The sequence below is a fragment of the Medicago sativa genome, chromosome 2 (assembly GCF_051527215.1).
Source record: "Medicago sativa cultivar Bolivia chromosome 2, Bolivia_mono, whole genome shotgun sequence".
NCBI classification, from domain to species: domain Eukaryota; kingdom Viridiplantae; phylum Streptophyta; class Magnoliopsida; order Fabales; family Fabaceae; genus Medicago; species Medicago sativa.
In genome coordinates this window covers 50044418-50054103 of record NC_140750.1, presented here as the reverse complement: position 1 = coordinate 50054103, position 9686 = coordinate 50044418, and the positions used below count along the sequence as shown (strand labels likewise).

At 36.2% G+C, this 9686-nt stretch overlaps 30 non-coding genes across 30 annotated transcripts; all 30 read left to right on the top strand.

Annotated features, from left to right (window-relative positions):
• The first annotated feature begins 111 nt into the window (after nucleotides 1-111).
• LOC146947569 (5S ribosomal RNA) lies at nucleotides 112-230 on the top strand. Its single transcript, XR_015029764.1, has one exon. It is a non-coding gene; the product is annotated as a 5S ribosomal RNA (ribosomal RNA).
• Nucleotides 231-428: 198 nt separating this feature from the next.
• On the top strand, nucleotides 429-547 carry LOC146947568 (5S ribosomal RNA). Its single transcript, XR_015029021.1, has one exon. It is a non-coding gene; the product is annotated as a 5S ribosomal RNA (ribosomal RNA).
• Nucleotides 548-745: 198 nt separating this feature from the next.
• On the top strand, nucleotides 746-864 carry LOC146947567 (5S ribosomal RNA). Its single transcript, XR_015029763.1, has one exon. It is a non-coding gene; the product is annotated as a 5S ribosomal RNA (ribosomal RNA).
• A 198-nt stretch (nucleotides 865-1062) lies between these two features.
• LOC146947566 (5S ribosomal RNA) lies at nucleotides 1063-1181 on the top strand. Its single transcript, XR_015028958.1, has one exon. It is a non-coding gene; the product is annotated as a 5S ribosomal RNA (ribosomal RNA).
• A 198-nt stretch (nucleotides 1182-1379) lies between these two features.
• LOC146947565 (5S ribosomal RNA) lies at nucleotides 1380-1498 on the top strand. The gene has a single exon (XR_015029762.1). It is a non-coding gene; the product is annotated as a 5S ribosomal RNA (ribosomal RNA).
• Nucleotides 1499-1696: 198 nt separating this feature from the next.
• LOC146947564 (5S ribosomal RNA) lies at nucleotides 1697-1815 on the top strand. Its single transcript, XR_015029761.1, has one exon. It is a non-coding gene; the product is annotated as a 5S ribosomal RNA (ribosomal RNA).
• A 198-nt stretch (nucleotides 1816-2013) lies between these two features.
• LOC146947563 (5S ribosomal RNA) lies at nucleotides 2014-2132 on the top strand. The gene has a single exon (XR_015029760.1). It is a non-coding gene; the product is annotated as a 5S ribosomal RNA (ribosomal RNA).
• A 198-nt stretch (nucleotides 2133-2330) lies between these two features.
• Nucleotides 2331-2449, top strand: LOC146947562 (5S ribosomal RNA). The gene has a single exon (XR_015029075.1). It is a non-coding gene; the product is annotated as a 5S ribosomal RNA (ribosomal RNA).
• A 198-nt stretch (nucleotides 2450-2647) lies between these two features.
• Nucleotides 2648-2766, top strand: LOC146947561 (5S ribosomal RNA). The gene has a single exon (XR_015029759.1). It is a non-coding gene; the product is annotated as a 5S ribosomal RNA (ribosomal RNA).
• A 198-nt stretch (nucleotides 2767-2964) lies between these two features.
• Nucleotides 2965-3083, top strand: LOC146947560 (5S ribosomal RNA). Its single transcript, XR_015029758.1, has one exon. It is a non-coding gene; the product is annotated as a 5S ribosomal RNA (ribosomal RNA).
• Nucleotides 3084-3281: 198 nt separating this feature from the next.
• On the top strand, nucleotides 3282-3400 carry LOC146947559 (5S ribosomal RNA). The gene has a single exon (XR_015029756.1). It is a non-coding gene; the product is annotated as a 5S ribosomal RNA (ribosomal RNA).
• Nucleotides 3401-3598: 198 nt separating this feature from the next.
• Nucleotides 3599-3717, top strand: LOC146947558 (5S ribosomal RNA). The gene has a single exon (XR_015029755.1). It is a non-coding gene; the product is annotated as a 5S ribosomal RNA (ribosomal RNA).
• A 198-nt stretch (nucleotides 3718-3915) lies between these two features.
• Nucleotides 3916-4034, top strand: LOC146947557 (5S ribosomal RNA). The gene has a single exon (XR_015029754.1). It is a non-coding gene; the product is annotated as a 5S ribosomal RNA (ribosomal RNA).
• A 198-nt stretch (nucleotides 4035-4232) lies between these two features.
• LOC146947556 (5S ribosomal RNA) lies at nucleotides 4233-4351 on the top strand. The gene has a single exon (XR_015029753.1). It is a non-coding gene; the product is annotated as a 5S ribosomal RNA (ribosomal RNA).
• A 198-nt stretch (nucleotides 4352-4549) lies between these two features.
• LOC146947555 (5S ribosomal RNA) lies at nucleotides 4550-4668 on the top strand. The gene has a single exon (XR_015029752.1). It is a non-coding gene; the product is annotated as a 5S ribosomal RNA (ribosomal RNA).
• A 198-nt stretch (nucleotides 4669-4866) lies between these two features.
• LOC146947554 (5S ribosomal RNA) lies at nucleotides 4867-4985 on the top strand. Its single transcript, XR_015029751.1, has one exon. It is a non-coding gene; the product is annotated as a 5S ribosomal RNA (ribosomal RNA).
• Nucleotides 4986-5183: 198 nt separating this feature from the next.
• LOC146947553 (5S ribosomal RNA) lies at nucleotides 5184-5302 on the top strand. Its single transcript, XR_015029750.1, has one exon. It is a non-coding gene; the product is annotated as a 5S ribosomal RNA (ribosomal RNA).
• A 198-nt stretch (nucleotides 5303-5500) lies between these two features.
• On the top strand, nucleotides 5501-5619 carry LOC146947552 (5S ribosomal RNA). Its single transcript, XR_015029749.1, has one exon. It is a non-coding gene; the product is annotated as a 5S ribosomal RNA (ribosomal RNA).
• Nucleotides 5620-5817: 198 nt separating this feature from the next.
• Nucleotides 5818-5936, top strand: LOC146947551 (5S ribosomal RNA). The gene has a single exon (XR_015029118.1). It is a non-coding gene; the product is annotated as a 5S ribosomal RNA (ribosomal RNA).
• Nucleotides 5937-6183: 247 nt separating this feature from the next.
• On the top strand, nucleotides 6184-6302 carry LOC146947550 (5S ribosomal RNA). Its single transcript, XR_015029275.1, has one exon. It is a non-coding gene; the product is annotated as a 5S ribosomal RNA (ribosomal RNA).
• Nucleotides 6303-6500: 198 nt separating this feature from the next.
• On the top strand, nucleotides 6501-6619 carry LOC146947549 (5S ribosomal RNA). Its single transcript, XR_015029748.1, has one exon. It is a non-coding gene; the product is annotated as a 5S ribosomal RNA (ribosomal RNA).
• A 198-nt stretch (nucleotides 6620-6817) lies between these two features.
• Nucleotides 6818-6936, top strand: LOC146947548 (5S ribosomal RNA). The gene has a single exon (XR_015029747.1). It is a non-coding gene; the product is annotated as a 5S ribosomal RNA (ribosomal RNA).
• A 198-nt stretch (nucleotides 6937-7134) lies between these two features.
• On the top strand, nucleotides 7135-7253 carry LOC146947547 (5S ribosomal RNA). The gene has a single exon (XR_015029745.1). It is a non-coding gene; the product is annotated as a 5S ribosomal RNA (ribosomal RNA).
• Nucleotides 7254-7451: 198 nt separating this feature from the next.
• On the top strand, nucleotides 7452-7570 carry LOC146947546 (5S ribosomal RNA). The gene has a single exon (XR_015029744.1). It is a non-coding gene; the product is annotated as a 5S ribosomal RNA (ribosomal RNA).
• Nucleotides 7571-7768: 198 nt separating this feature from the next.
• On the top strand, nucleotides 7769-7887 carry LOC146947545 (5S ribosomal RNA). Its single transcript, XR_015029743.1, has one exon. It is a non-coding gene; the product is annotated as a 5S ribosomal RNA (ribosomal RNA).
• Nucleotides 7888-8085: 198 nt separating this feature from the next.
• Nucleotides 8086-8204, top strand: LOC146947544 (5S ribosomal RNA). The gene has a single exon (XR_015029742.1). It is a non-coding gene; the product is annotated as a 5S ribosomal RNA (ribosomal RNA).
• Nucleotides 8205-8402: 198 nt separating this feature from the next.
• On the top strand, nucleotides 8403-8521 carry LOC146947543 (5S ribosomal RNA). Its single transcript, XR_015029180.1, has one exon. It is a non-coding gene; the product is annotated as a 5S ribosomal RNA (ribosomal RNA).
• A 199-nt stretch (nucleotides 8522-8720) lies between these two features.
• LOC146947542 (5S ribosomal RNA) lies at nucleotides 8721-8839 on the top strand. The gene has a single exon (XR_015029741.1). It is a non-coding gene; the product is annotated as a 5S ribosomal RNA (ribosomal RNA).
• Nucleotides 8840-9084: 245 nt separating this feature from the next.
• On the top strand, nucleotides 9085-9203 carry LOC146947541 (5S ribosomal RNA). Its single transcript, XR_015029274.1, has one exon. It is a non-coding gene; the product is annotated as a 5S ribosomal RNA (ribosomal RNA).
• Nucleotides 9204-9401: 198 nt separating this feature from the next.
• LOC146947540 (5S ribosomal RNA) lies at nucleotides 9402-9520 on the top strand. Its single transcript, XR_015029740.1, has one exon. It is a non-coding gene; the product is annotated as a 5S ribosomal RNA (ribosomal RNA).
• The last annotated feature ends 166 nt before the right edge of the window (nucleotides 9521-9686 follow it).

Here is a 9686-nt window from a genome sequence, read left to right as displayed (position 1 = left end):
TTTCGTTAATTAACGAAACCTAAAACTCTATTCGTTAATTAACGTAATTTGACGTCTTTTTTGAAAAATAAACTTAGAAATGCATATATACAATTACAACGCTTTACTTTCAGGTGCGATCATACCAGCACTAATGCACCGGATCCCATCAGAACTCCGCAGTTAAGCGTGCTTGGGCGAGAGTAGTACTAGGATGGGTGACCTCCTGGGAAGTCCTTGTGTTGCACCTCTTTTTGCCAAAATTTCGTGTTCTTTTTGTTAATTAGCGTAATTTTACGTCGTTTTTGAAAATTAAACTTCGATTGTATTTCATTTTTTTTCGTTAATTAACGCAACCTAAAACTCTATTCGTTAATTAACGTAATTTGACGTCTTTTTTGAAAAATAAACTTAGAAATGCATATATACAATTACAACGCTTTACTTTCAGGTGCGATCATACCAGCACTAATGCACCGGATCCCATCAGAACTCCGCAGTTAAGCGTGCTTGGGCGAGAGTAGTACTAGGATGGGTGACTTCCTGGGAAGTCCTTGTGTTGCACCTCTTTTTGCCAAAATTTCGTGTTCTTTTTGTTAATTAGCGTAATTTTACGTCGTTTTTGAAAATTAAACTTCGATTGTATTTCATTTTTTTTCGTTAATTAACGCAACCTAAAACTCTATTCGTTAATTAACGTAATTTGACGTCTTTTTTGAAAAATAAACTTAGAAATGCATATATACAATTACAACGCTTTACTTTCAGGTGCGATCATACCAGCACTAATGCACCGGATCCCATCAGAACTCCGCAGTTAAGCGTGCTTGGGCGAGAGTAGTACTAGGATGGGTGACCTCCTGGGAAGTCCTTGTGTTGCACCTCTTTTTGCCAAAATTTCGTGTTCTTTTTGTTAATTAGCGTAATTTTACGTCGTTTTTGAAAATTAAACTTCGATTGTATTTCATTTTTTTTCGTTAATTAACGAAACCTAAAACTCTATTCGTTAATTAACGTAATTTGACGTCTTTTTTGAAAAATAAACTTAGAAATGCATATATACAATTACAACGCTTTACTTTCAGGTGCGATCATACCAGCACTAATGCACCGGATCCCATCAGAACTCTGCAGTTAAGCGTGCTTGGGCGAGAGTAGTACTAGGATGGGTGACCTCCTGGGAAGTCCTTGTGTTGCACCTCTTTTTGCCAAAATTTCGTGTTCTTTTTGTTAATTAGCGTAATTTTACGTCGTTTTTGAAAATTAAACTTCGATTGTATTTCATTTTTTTTCGTTAATTAACGCAACCTAAAACTCTATTCGTTAATTAACGTAATTTGACGTCTTTTTTGAAAAATAAACTTAGAAATGCATATATACAATTACAACGCTTTACTTTCAGGTGCGATCATACCAGCACTAATGCACCGGATCCCATCAGAACTCCGCAGTTAAGCGTGCTTGGGCGAGAGTAGTACTAGGATGGGTGACCTCCTGGGAAGTCCTTGTGTTGCACCTCTTTTTGCCAAAATTTCGTGTTCTTTTTGTTAATTAGCGTAATTTTACGTCGTTTTTGAAAATTAAACTTCGATTGTATTTCATTTTTTTTCGTTAATTAACGCAACCTAAAACTCTATTCGTTAATTAACGTAATTTGACGTCTTTTTTGAAAAATAAACTTAGAAATGCATATATACAATTACAACGCTTTACTTTCAGGTGCGATCATACCAGCACTAATGCACCGGATCCCATCAGAACTCCGCAGTTAAGCGTGCTTGGGCGAGAGTAGTACTAGGATGGGTGACCTCCTGGGAAGTCCTTGTGTTGCACCTCTTTTTGCCAAAATTTCGTGTTCTTTTTGTTAATTAGCGTAATTTTACGTCGTTTTTGAAAATTAAACTTCGATTGTATTTCATTTTTTTTCGTTAATTAACGAAACCTAAAACTCTATTCGTTAATTAACGTAATTTGACGTCTTTTTTGAAAAATAAACTTAGAAATGCATATATACAATTACAACGCTTTACTTTCAGGTGCGATCATACCAGCACTAATGCACCGGATCCCATCAGAACTCCGCAGTTAAGCGTGCTTGGGCGAGAGTAGTACTAGGATGGGTGACCTCCTGGGAAGTCCTTGTGTTGCACCTCTTTTTGCCAAAATTTCGTGTTCTTTTTGTTAATTAGCGTAATTTTACGTCGTTTTTGAAAATTAAACTTCGATTGTATTTCATTTTTTTTCGTTAATTAACGCAACCTAAAACTCTATTCGTTAATTAACGTAATTTGACGTCTTTTTTGAAAAATAAACTTAGAAATGCATATATACAATTACAACGCTTTACTTTCAGGTGCGATCATACCAGCACTAATGCACCGGATCCCATCAGAACTTCGCAGTTAAGCGTGCTTGGGCGAGAGTAGTACTAGGATGGGTGACCTCCTGGGAAGTCCTTGTGTTGCACCTCTTTTTGCCAAAATTTCGTGTTCTTTTTGTTAATTAGCGTAATTTTACGTCGTTTTTGAAAATTAAACTTCGATTGTATTTCATTTTTTTTCGTTAATTAACGAAACCTAAAACTCTATTCGTTAATTAACGTAATTTGACGTCTTTTTTGAAAAATAAACTTAGAAATGCATATATACAATTACAACGCTTTACTTTCAGGTGCGATCATACCAGCACTAATGCACCGGATCCCATCAGAACTCCGCAGTTAAGCGTGCTTGGGCGAGAGTAGTACTAGGATGGGTGACCTCCTGGGAAGTCCTTGTGTTGCACCTCTTTTTGCCAAAATTTCGTGTTCTTTTTGTTAATTAGCGTAATTTTACGTCGTTTTTGAAAATTAAACTTCGATTGTATTTCATTTTTTTTCGTTAATTAACGCAACCTAAAACTCTATTCGTTAATTAACGTAATTTGACGTCTTTTTTGAAAAATAAACTTAGAAATGCATATATACAATTACAACGCTTTACTTTCAGGTGCGATCATACCAGCACTAATGCACCGGATCCCATCAGAACTCCGCAGTTAAGCGTGCTTGGGCGAGAGTAGTACTAGGATGGGTGACCTCCTGGGAAGTCCTTGTGTTGCACCTCTTTTTGCCAAAATTTCGTGTTCTTTTTGTTAATTAGCGTAATTTTACGTCGTTTTTGAAAATTAAACTTCGATTGTATTTCATTTTTTTTCGTTAATTAACGCAACCTAAAACTCTATTCGTTAATTAACGTAATTTGACGTCTTTTTTGAAAAATAAACTTAGAAATGCATATATACAATTACAACGCTTTACTTTCAGGTGCGATCATACCAGCACTAATGCACCGGATCCCATCAGAACTCCGCAGTTAAGCGTGCTTGGGCGAGAGTAGTACTAGGATGGGTGACCTCCTGGGAAGTCCTTGTGTTGCACCTCTTTTTGCCAAAATTTCGTGTTCTTTTTGTTAATTAGCGTAATTTTACGTCGTTTTTGAAAATTAAACTTCGATTGTATTTCATTTTTTTTCGTTAATTAACGAAACCTAAAACTCTATTCGTTAATTAACGTAATTTGACGTCTTTTTTGAAAAATAAACTTAGAAATGCATATATACAATTACAACGCTTTACTTTCAGGTGCGATCATACCAGCACTAATGCACCGGATCCCATCAGAACTCCGCAGTTAAGCGTGCTTGGGCGAGAGTAGTACTAGGATGGGTGACCTCCTGGGAAGTCCTTGTGTTGCACCTCTTTTTGCCAAAATTTCGTGTTCTTTTTGTTAATTAGCGTAATTTTACGTCGTTTTTGAAAATTAAACTTCGATTGTATTTCATTTTTTTTCGTTAATTAACGCAACCTAAAACTCTATTCGTTAATTAACGTAATTTGACGTCTTTTTTGAAAAATAAACTTAGAAATGCATATATACAATTACAACGCTTTACTTTCAGGTGCGATCATACCAGCACTAATGCACCGGATCCCATCAGAACTCCGCAGTTAAGCGTGCTTGGGCGAGAGTAGTACTAGGATGGGTGACCTCCTGGGAAGTCCTTGTGTTGCACCTCTTTTTGCCAAAATTTCGTGTTCTTTTTGTTAATTAGCGTAATTTTACGTCGTTTTTGAAAATTAAACTTCGATTGTATTTCATTTTTTTTCGTTAATTAACGAAACCTAAAACTCTATTCGTTAATTAACGTAATTTGACGTCTTTTTTGAAAAATAAACTTAGAAATGCATATATACAATTACAACGCTTTACTTTCAGGTGCGATCATACCAGCACTAATGCACCGGATCCCATCAGAACTCCGCAGTTAAGCGTGCTTGGGCGAGAGTAGTACTAGGATGGGTGACCTCCTGGGAAGTCCTTGTGTTGCACCTCTTTTTGCCAAAATTTCGTGTTCTTTTTGTTAATTAGCGTAATTTTACGTCGTTTTTGAAAATTAAACTTCGATTGTATTTCATTTTTTTTCGTTAATTAACGCAACCTAAAACTCTATTCGTTAATTAACGTAATTTGACGTCTTTTTTGAAAAATAAACTTAGAAATGCATATATACAATTACAACGCTTTACTTTCAGGTGCGATCATACCAGCACTAATGCACCGGATCCCATCAGAACTCCGCAGTTAAGCGTGCTTGGGCGAGAGTAGTACTAGGATGGGTGACCTCCTGGGAAGTCCTTGTGTTGCACCTCTTTTTGCCAAAATTTCGTGTTCTTTTTGTTAATTAGCGTAATTTTACGTCGTTTTTGAAAATTAAACTTCGATTGTATTTCATTTTTTTTCGTTAATTAACGCAACCTAAAACTCTATTCGTTAATTAACGTAATTTGACGTCTTTTTTGAAAAATAAACTTAGAAATGCATATATACAATTACAACGCTTTACTTTCAGGTGCGATCATACCAGCACTAATGCACCGGATCCCATCAGAACTCCGCAGTTAAGCGTGCTTGGGCGAGAGTAGTACTAGGATGGGTGACCTCCTGGGAAGTCCTTGTGTTGCACCTCTTTTTGCCAAAATTTCGTGTTCTTTTTGTTAATTAGCGTAATTTTACGTCGTTTTTGAAAATTAAACTTCGATTGTATTTCATTTTTTTTCGTTAATTAACGAAACCTAAAACTCTATTCGTTAATTAACGTAATTTGACGTCTTTTTTGAAAAATAAACTTAGAAATGCATATATACAATTACAACGCTTTACTTTCAGGTGCGATCATACCAGCACTAATGCACCGGATCCCATCAGAACTCCGCAGTTAAGCGTGCTTGGGCGAGAGTAGTACTAGGATGGGTGACCTCCTGGGAAGTCCTTGTGTTGCACCTCTTTTTGCCAAAATTTCGTGTTCTTTTTGTTAATTAGCGTAATTTTACGTCGTTTTTGAAAATTAAACTTCGATTGTATTTCATTTTTTTTCGTTAATTAACGCAACCTAAAACTCTATTCGTTAATTAACGTAATTTGACGTCTTTTTTGAAAAATAAACTTAGAAATGCATATATACAATTACAACGCTTTACTTTCAGGTGCGATCATACCAGCACTAATGCACCGGATCCCATCAGAACTCCGCAGTTAAGCGTGCTTGGGCGAGAGTAGTACTAGGATGGGTGACCTCCTGGGAAGTCCTTGTGTTGCACCTCTTTTTGCCAAAATTTCGTGTTCTTTTTGTTAATTAGCGTAATTTTACGTCGTTTTTGAAAATTAAACTTCGATTGTATTTCATTTTTTTTCGTTAATTAACGCAACCTAAAACTCTATTCGTTAATTAACGTAATTTGACGTCTTTTTTGAAAAATAAACTTAGAAATGCATATATACAATTACAACGCTTTACTTTCAGGTGCGATCGTACCAGCACTAATGCACCGGATCCCATCAGAACTCCGCAGTTAAGCGTGCTTGGGCGAGAGTAGTACTAGGATGGGTGACCTCCTGGGAAGTCCTTGTGTTGCACCTCTTTTTGCCAAAGGATGGGTGACCTCCTGGGAAGTCCTTGTGTTGCACCTCTTTTTGCCAAAATTTCGTGTTCTTTTTGTTAATTAGCGTAATTTTACGTCGTTTTTGAAAATTAAACTTCGATTGTATTTCATTTTTTTTCGTTAATTAACGCAACCTAAAACTCTATTCGTTAATTAACGTAATTTGACGTCTTTTTTGAAAAATAAACTTAGAAATGCATATATACAATTACAACGCTTTACTTTCAGTGCGATCATACCAGCACTAATGCACCGGATCCCATCAGAACTCCGCAGTTAAGCGTGCTTGGGCGAGAGTAGTACTAGGATGGGTGACCTCCTGGGAAGTCCTTGTGTTGCACCTCTTTTTGCCAAAATTTCGTGTTCTTTTTGTTAATTAGCGTAATTTTACGTCGTTTTTGAAAATTAAACTTCGATTGTATTTCATTTTTTTTCGTTAATTAACGCAACCTAAAACTCTATTCGTTAATTAACGTAATTTGACGTCTTTTTTGAAAAATAAACTTAGAAATGCATATATACAATTACAACGCTTTACTTTCAGGTGCGATCATACCAGCACTAATGCACCGGATCCCATCAGAACTCCGCAGTTAAGCGTGCTTGGGCGAGAGTAGTACTAGGATGGGTGACCTCCTGGGAAGTCCTTGTGTTGCACCTCTTTTTGCCAAAATTTCGTGTTCTTTTTGTTAATTAGCGTAATTTTACGTCGTTTTTGAAAATTAAACTTCGATTGTATTTCATTTTTTTTCGTTAATTAACGCAACCTAAAACTCTATTCGTTAATTAACGTAATTTGACGTCTTTTTTGAAAAATAAACTTAGAAATGCATATATACAATTACAACGCTTTACTTTCAGGTGCGATCATACCAGCACTAATGCACCGGATCCCATCAGAACTCCGCAGTTAAGCGTGCTTGGGCGAGAGTAGTACTAGGATGGGTGACCTCCTGGGAAGTCCTTGTGTTGCACCTCTTTTTGCCAAAATTTCGTGTTCTTTTTGTTAATTAGCGTAATTTTACGTCGTTTTTGAAAATTAAACTTCGATTGTATTTCATTTTTTTTCGTTAATTAACGAAACCTAAAACTCTATTCGTTAATTAACGTAATTTGACGTCTTTTTTGAAAAATAAACTTAGAAATGCATATATACAATTACAACGCTTTACTTTCAGGTGCGATCATACCAGCACTAATGCACCGGATCCCATCAGAACTCCGCAGTTAAGCGTGCTTGGGCGAGAGTAGTACTAGGATGGGTGACCTCCTGGGAAGTCCTTGTGTTGCACCTCTTTTTGCCAAAATTTCGTGTTCTTTTTGTTAATTAGCGTAATTTTACGTCGTTTTTGAAAATTAAACTTCGATTGTATTTCATTTTTTTTGGTTAATTAACGCAACCTAAAACTCTATTCGTTAATTAACGTAATTTGACGTCTTTTTTGAAAAATAAACTTAGAAATGCATATATACAATTACAACGCTTTACTTTCAGGTGCGATCATACCAGCACTAATGCACCGGATCCCATCAGAACTCCGCAGTTAAGCGTGCTTGGGCGAGAGTAGTACTAGGATGGGTGACCTCCTGGGAAGTCCTTGTGTTGCACCTCTTTTTGCCAAAATTTCGTGTTCTTTTTGTTAATTAGCGTAATTTTACGTCGTTTTTGAAAATTAAACTTCGATTGTATTTCATTTTTTTTCGTTAATTAACGAAACCTAAAACTCTATTCGTTAATTAACGTAATTTGACGTCTTTTTTGAAAAATAAACTTAGAAATGCATATATACAATTACAACGCTTTACTTTCAGGTGCGATCATACCAGCACTAATGCACCGGATCCCATCAGAACTCCGCAGTTAAGCGTGCTTGGGCGAGAGTAGTACTAGGATGGGTGACCTCCTGGGAAGTCCTTGTGTTGCACCTCTTTTTGCCAAAATTTCGTGTTCTTTTTGTTAATTAGCGTAATTTTACGTCGTTTTTGAAAATTAAACTTCGATTGTATTTCATTTTTTTTCGTTAATTAATGCAACCTAAAACTCTATTCGTTAATTAACGTAATTTGACGTCTTTTTTGAAAAATAAACTTAGAAATGCATATATACAATTACAACGCTTTACTTTCAGGTGCGATCATACCAGCACTAATGCACCGGATCCCATCAGAACTCCGCAGTTAAGCGTGCTTGGGCGAGAGTAGTACTAGGATGGGTGACCTCCTGGGAAGTCCTTGTGTTGCACCTCTTTTTGCCAAAATTTCGTGTTCTTTTTGTTAATTAGCGTAATTTTACGTCGTTTTTGAAAATTAAACTTCGATTGTATTTCATTTTTTTTCGTTAATTAACGCAACCTAAAACTCTATTCGTTAATTAACGTAATTTGACGTCTTTTTTGAAAAATAACCTTAGAAATGCATATATACAATTACAACGCTTTACTTTCAGGTGCGATCATACCAGCATTAATGCACCGGATTCCATCAGAACTCCGCAGTTAAGCGTGCTTGGGCGAGAGTAGTACTAGGATGGGTGACCTCCTGGGAAGTCCTTGTGTTGCACCTCTTTTTGCCAAAATTTCGTGTTCTTTTTGTTAATTAGCGTAATTTTACGTCGTTTTTGAAAATTAAACTTCGATTGTATTTCATTTTTTTTTCGTTAATTAACGCAACCTAAAACTCTATTCGTTAATTAACGTAATTTGACGTCTTTTTTGAAAAATAAACTTAGAAATGCATATATACAATTACAACGCTTTACTTTCAGGTGCGATCATACCAGCACTAATGCACCGGATCCCATCAGAACTCCGCAGTTAAGCGTGCTTGGGCGAGAGTAGTACTAGGATGGGTGACCTCCTGGGAAGTCCTTGTGTTGCACCTCTTTTTGCCAAAGGATGGGTGACCTCCAGGGAAGTCCTTGTGTTGCACCTCTTTTTGCCAAAATTTCGTGTTCTTTTTGTTAATTAGCGTAATTTTACGTCGTTTTTGAAAATTAAACTTCGATTGTATTTTATTTTTTCGTTAATTAACGCAACCTAAAACTCTATTCGTTAATTAACGTAATTTGACGTCTTTTTTGAAAAATAAACTTAGATATGCATATATACAATTACAACGCTTTACTTTCAGTGCGATCATACCAGCACTAATGCACCGGATCCCATCAGAACTCCGCAGTTAAGCGTGCTTGGGCGAGAGTAGTACTAGGATGGGTGACCTCCTGGGAAGTCCTTGTGTTGCACCTCTTTTTGCCAAAATTTCGTGTTCTTTTTGTTAATTAGCGTAATTTTACGTCGTTTTTGAAAATTAAACTTCGATTGTATTTCATTTTTTTTCGTTAATTAACGCAACCTAAAACTCTATTCGTTAATTAACGTAATTTGACGTCTTTTTTGAAAAATAAACTTAGAAATGCATATATACAATTACAACGCTTTACTTTCAGGTGCGATCATACCAGCACTAATGCACCGGATCCCATCAGAACTCCGCAGTTAAGCGTGCTTGGGCGAGAGTAGTACTAGGATGGGTGACCTCCTGGGAAGTCCTTGTGTTGCACCTCTTTTTGCCAAAATTTCGTGTTCTTTTTGTTAATTAGCGTAATTTTACGTCGTTTTTGAAAATTAAACTTCGATTGTATTTCATTTTTTTTCGTTAATTAACGCAACCTAAAACTCTATTCGTTAATTAACGTAATTTGACGTCTTTTTTGAAAAATAAACTTAGAA